Source organism: Anopheles moucheti, unplaced genomic scaffold (assembly GCF_943734755.1).
Source record: "Anopheles moucheti unplaced genomic scaffold, idAnoMoucSN_F20_07 scaffold_34_ctg1, whole genome shotgun sequence".
NCBI classification, from domain to species: domain Eukaryota; kingdom Metazoa; phylum Arthropoda; class Insecta; order Diptera; family Culicidae; genus Anopheles; species Anopheles moucheti.
In genome coordinates this window covers 488,911-495,110 of record NW_026453623.1, presented here as the reverse complement: position 1 = coordinate 495,110, position 6,200 = coordinate 488,911, and the positions used below count along the sequence as shown (strand labels likewise).

The following is a 6,200-nucleotide window of genomic DNA, read 5'->3' as shown; positions in this document are numbered from 1 at the left end:
CCAAACCACGTGTTAGAATAGCGGTACGATCATTGTCACGACTGACAGATGCAATGTTAACACTGCTGATCAGTGTAGTAAACAACAGAAATTAGTTACAGGAATTAACCAGCTACAGGAATTAAATAGTTACAAGAATTGAAATTTATAATTAGTACTAGGTTAAAAGAATTCTCTTTTGGTGGCCGGAATGTTGGATTTCTAGGGTTTAACTAAATTGTAAATATGTCAAGTAATTGTTTTGTTTTGTTTATATCTGTTCGCACTTGACAACTCTAGGAGCTATATATGTAAACAGGACGCAACATGTTAGGCATATCCCAACCAGCAAAGTTTGCGACAAAACGCGAAGTTTTGTATGAACGCAACATGCTCAAAAACATGCTCAAAAACAGTCTCGATAGCAGCAGAATTGAGCATGTCGCCGTGACACGTCGCGTGGGGTTGTATCGTCTTATATCCTCTCTGTTCTCCTCCCTCTCCCATACTTCATACCCAAGGCTTCAAGGCTTTTCGGATGCATCGAAATGAAACCGCACACACGTACACACGTTAGATTGCACACCCTCTTCCTTTATTCGTACTCACCCGTTGCCTCACACTAATTCGTGGTATCCTGCTGCCGCAGTCAGCTGGTCCCCGCTTCCACGCCTCCTTTCTACCAGCCGTTGCCGCTTCCTCTGCGCGATCCACACACGATTAGCCGCGCGCGCTTTGCCGCTCTCTTCCTCACGCGGCGCTTACGTCCTTCTTCTCTCCTACCATGGGATTCCTTGCAATTTCGGCGTCGGTGTTGGCGCTGTGCGTTATCTATAGAGAGGAAGAAAAAAGAAAAGAATGCTTTTACTTCACACATCCACTAGTCCACTGATAACATAAAACACTTTTTTAGACGAATATTAAATTTAAGAAGTGTTAACTTACCTATATCCATCGGCATCCGGCTGCTTTCTCCTTCCTCTTCCACCGCTTCATTCAGAGTGCGTTTCTGAATTCGCCGGTAATATTGAGCGGATCTCTTGGATGATTGCAATGAGGAATCCATGTTTAGCTAAAACAAATCAAAATAAATTAACAAACCAATTCTCTGTAACGATTATTACATCTTACCTTTCTGCTTGTTCACTTTTCACTATTTTGCGAAGAACTAAATTGAGGAAACCGATAGCATACACGAATGTGAAGAGAGTGGCACTATGGGGTACTTCGAAGAAAGGTGTCATTAATTTCGACACCTTCCGATAATATGTGCGGGAAAAAATAACTGCAGGATATTAATGATCAAGATGATTAATATAGCTAAACAAATCTTTTTTATCAAAAAAACTAATTTATGAAATAAAATTTAAGTACTCAATTAGAGACATTGTCCACGATTGACTAGCATTATCACAGCAAATTATGACAAAGCTTCCACCCATAGTGCAACTCTCCGCGTCTGGATTCAATTTCTGGAGCAACAATTTTTTTCATGGGACCGTTCAGGTGTGGGGTAGGCCGGAGGTGTGTGAATGTGTTGTGTGATCGGTCGAGGGTTTGCACACCGTCGCACGTTCAAAAGTGACGAAGTTCGAGGTGAGCGAGACCAAAGAAAAGCAGGCATATGCCAGAATGCGATGTCGATAGCTTGCAACCAAAGACATCGCCCGTGACAACCGAGTTCGTGGAGACAGTGTCTTCCTCAGGGTTGGAGGAAGGCTTGAAACGGGGGAAAATCGTGCAACTTTCGCGTTTTGTCGCAAACTTTGCTCGTTGGGATGAACTATGGTAGAATTAAGTTGCATGAACACATGAATTGTAAAATGAACTTAAGGAACAATTGAATAAACAGTAGCAAAGGGAAAGCCAAACGAGTAACATCACTTTCACATTATCACAAATTAGAACCACTTTCGCCGCTAGTGCAAAATTATTAATTTTTTGGAAACAGTTCGATCGCACGTCTTCCACATGCTTAGAAATCGTGTTCGCGTCGGAACAATCATATTCCAGTTAGTATTCTTGAAGCTGTTGTATTAGATCAAAATCGGGATGTGCGCGGACGCACTTCCCGGCTACCAAAAATTGCGCATACGAGTTATACACATGAGGGATAATCGCAGGGGTCAACCCAACCGAAGTGCAATGGAAGAGCCTCGCCCTGGGGGAACCGCCTTCGTGATCACGGTAACCTTTATGCCAGGTAAGTATCCGGTTCGAAGGACCAAAAAATGTATAATTTTGCACTAGCGGCGAAAGTGGTTCTAATTTGTGATAATGTGAAAGTGATGTTACTCGTTTGGCTTTCCCTTTGCTACTGTTTATTCAATTGTCCCTTAAGTTCATTTTACAATTCATGTGTTCATGCAACTTAATTCTACCATAGTTCATATGCCTAACATGTTGCGTCCTGTTTACATATATAGCTCCTAGAGTTGTCAAGTGCGAACAGATATAAACAAAACAAAACAATTACTTGACATATTTACAATTTAGTTAAACCCTAGAAATCCAACAGTATTGGATGGTTCGCTTTATGAGCTAAAGTTCCTTCTAGTTTCTGTTTCGTTTAACGGCGGTGCTGCTGCCACATAATCCAGTGGAGCATGTACCGGATATGTTTGCCTATACTGTGCCGAGAAAGGTCTAGCTCTCTTATGATCATAGTTTCGATTAGCGTAGTTGAGGGCGTTTGATCGTACAGATGGATCAACTTCCATAGGCACTGAATGATTAATCTTAGCTTGCTCAGCTGGATTTCTTCCAGAAAAATAATTTTTTGGTTGGCTATGTTGACCTGCGGGATGTTCATATCCTTGAGAAGAGAAATTTCTAGGGTGACTATATTGACCTGATCGATAATTATTTCTTTGTGGGGGATTTTGCCATTGGTACGAAAAGTTTCTGGGCGGAAGTGGTGGTCCTTGATGGTTTGCGGTATGATAACTAGTCCCTCTAGGAGGTGTTACGTAAAGATCTCGTGGTTTAGGAACATAATTAGTGCGAGGTTCAGATTTAAATGGCGCTGATCTCATATTCATGTTACAATATTCTAAGCAATAATTATATGCTGCATTCAAATTAGGGGGATTGTTATTCTTAAGCAAAAACCAAAGAGGGGTATCCAATCCTCTTATGAAGCAATCCAAAGCTTTTTCTCTGAAAAAGGATACATGAGCTTCCCCATTTATGGCATATTTCGGGTCAGTGTACACTTGAGTAATGATCGAGTTCTGTGGATCGTTCACTGCACTGCTTCACTAAAGTAACTGCTCACACTTTCACTTGGTTTTTTGCTGATCCCACTTAGTTCGTGATCAAGCGTTTTCAATTCCCGTTTATCCTTATAATAAAGAAATAGGATTGATTTGATTTGTGATCAACCTCCGGTAACACAATTAGTATTTAAAACATCTGATGCTTCACCCTCAATCTTTCTTCGTATGGTTCCCTCTAATACATGGTAAGCTGTAGAATCCCTTGGGAGTCTAGCGTACATTTGTAGTACATTTTCTACTTCCATTATCCATTTCATTAAGTCACCAGCTTTCCCTTCAAATGTAGGTAACTCCCTAACGTAATCTGGGACTTTACCCACTTGGATATACTCTTCGTATGTCATTGTGGCACTTGTACTTTCGGTAGCCATTCTGTTTCTTGTGTACACTTCTTGTCTTTTCTGTTTTCTATCAAAATTATAATCCTCCATAAACACTCAAAAGGCTCAATTAACACGTTTCCTTGATTGAATTTTCACTTTCGTCACTTTCTTTGATCTAGATGGACAGTAATTCCCTATTATCACTTCTTAAAATTATAATGACTCACAGTAACATCGAAAATAATACGATGATGCTCATGCTCCGTCCTGCGAGGCTGCTTGATGCTTCGGAAGATCCTTTTTGGTGTTGTCCTACTACGGGTCCTAGGCTTCCTTCGGGAGAGATGTCCACGAAATGCAGTATCCGGGTCCCTATTCGGGCGCCAGTTAACAAACACGGGGGTTGGGGTTGGATTCGGATTCCTCGGACAGAGTAACGTTGTTGTTTCAGAGCTGAACTGAGAGTGAATATATTTCTAAATTTCGTCCTTATATATAATAAACTATTTCTATTTCACAATATGAGGAAGCAGGATGGAAGGGTTAATGATTCATTGTTTCGCTGCTTGTTTGATGGTGGCCTGGAGTACCTGATGTACGAAGGTTTGTCGGGCAGACATTTGTGGGAAATAGTACCGTTTAAGAATTTGTGCTTTGTTTTCTTCGTATCCTCTATGTGCTCTATCATGTTCTCTACTTTTGATATCCTGCGGGTCGTTTTAATTTTCTACATATTGTAGTAACGTTCGGGTAAAATGAGTTTTCAGCATGTTTTGTCTTACATAATTTTGCCTGTATACTTCCTATATATTTCCCATACTTATGAATAAGCCATTTAATTTTGCATGATTAAAATGTGTTTTTAAAACATGTAGCAAGTTTCTATCACTAGTATCCGAGATCGTGACTAGTTTCCGTTCAAAGTTTGGGAAAGGTTGCGAAGAGCAAACATTGTCGTCTCCTTCTTCTAAAATGATTTGATGCCTAAAGGCATTCAAAGGAGCTTCGGTTGATGGAATAAAGAAATTATCGCTTTCGTTTGCAGAGTGTCGTGTCGCAGTCATGGAATATACCACTCGACTCAGAGCATCTGCTACTACATTAGTTTTTCCGGGTTTATATATAATTTCATAATCGTGTTCTTCTAAATATGATTTCCATCGTTTTAGTTTAGCGTTAGTGTTTTTTTGAGAAAGCGTAAATGTGAGTGGTTGATGATCAGTTAAGATTTTAAACTTTGCACCATACAGATAATTTCGGAAGGTTTTTAATGCCCAAATTATCGCTAACATTTCTTTTTCGGGTACAGAATATGACTCCTCGGTTTTTGATAATGATCGGGAACCAAAGTGAATCGGTTTATCTTTACCCAACTCTCCTTGTCAGAGTACCGCTCCAATGGCGAAGTCGGAAGCGTCTGTTGTCAATATAAACGGTTTACTGTAATCAGGATATATTAAAATATCTGAAGACGATAGAAGATTCTTCATTTTTTCAAAGTGTTTCCGTTCACTGCACTGCTTCACTAAAGTAACTGCTCAAACTTTCACTTGGTTTTTTGCTGATCCCACTTAGTTCGTGATCAAGCGTTTACAATTCCCGTTTATCCTTATAATAAAGAAATAGGATTGATTTGATTTGTGACCAACCTCCGGTAACACAATTAGTATTTAAAACATCTGATGCTTCACCCTCAATCTTTCTTCGTATGGTTCCCTCTAATACATGGTAAGCTGTAGAATCCCTTGGGAGTCTAGCGTACATTTGTAGTACATTTTCTACTTCCATTATCCATTTCATTAAGTCACCAGCTTTCCCTTCAAATGTAGGTAACTCCCTAACGTAATCTGGGACTTTACCCACTTGGATATACTCTTCGTATGTCATTGTGGCACTTGTACTTTCGGTAGCCATTCTGTTTCTTGTGTACACTTCTTGTCTTTTCTGTTTTCTATCAAAATTATAATCCTCCATAAACACTCAAAAGGCTCAATTAACACGTTTCCTTGATTGAATTTTCACTTTCGTCACTTTCTTTGATCTAGATGGACAGTAATTCCCTATTATCACTTCTTAAAATTATAATGACTCACAGTAACATCGAAAATAATACGATGATGCTCATGCTCCGTCCTGCGAGGCTGCTTGATGCTTCGGAAGATCCTTTTTGGTGTTGTCCTACTACGGGTCCTAGGCTTCCTTCGGGAGAGATGTCCACGAAATGCAGTATCCGGGTCCCTATTCGGGCGCCAGTTAACAAACACGGGGGTTGGGGTTGGATTCGGATTCCTCGGACAGAGTAACGTTGTTGTTTCAGAGCTGAACTGAGAGTGAATATATTTCTAAATTTCGTCCTTATATATAATAAACTATTTCTATTTCACAATATGAGGAAGCAGGATGGAAGGGTTAAGGATTCATTGTTTCGCTGCTTGTTTGATGGTGGCGTGGAGTACCTGATGTACGACGGTTTGTCGGGGAATCCCAATACGGGTCTAGTGATGCATATGTCTGAATAGCCAGGGTACAGATGACCAGGTAAAGGTGCATGGCGATAGTTGATGAATAGTTTTACAGTGTGCTGGCTTGGATGTGGGCGTGAAGGACATTTTACGATGTT

At 40.3% G+C, this 6,200-nt stretch overlaps 1 long non-coding RNA gene and 1 other non-coding gene across 2 annotated transcripts; both read right to left on the bottom strand.

Moving 5' to 3' along the window:
- Window positions 1-574: 574 nt before the first annotated feature.
- On the bottom strand, window positions 575-1,139 carry LOC128309239 (uncharacterized). Its single transcript, XR_008288844.1, has 3 exons — window positions 1,111-1,139; window positions 925-1,051; window positions 575-810 (listed from the first exon to the last, which is right to left on the bottom strand). It is a non-coding gene; the product is annotated as an uncharacterized LOC128309239 (long non-coding RNA).
- Window positions 1,140-2,026: 887 nt separating this feature from the next.
- LOC128309241 (U1 spliceosomal RNA) lies at window positions 2,027-2,190 on the bottom strand. The gene has a single exon (XR_008288845.1). It is a non-coding gene; the product is annotated as a U1 spliceosomal RNA (small nuclear RNA).
- Window positions 2,191-6,200: the final 4,010 nt, after the last annotated feature.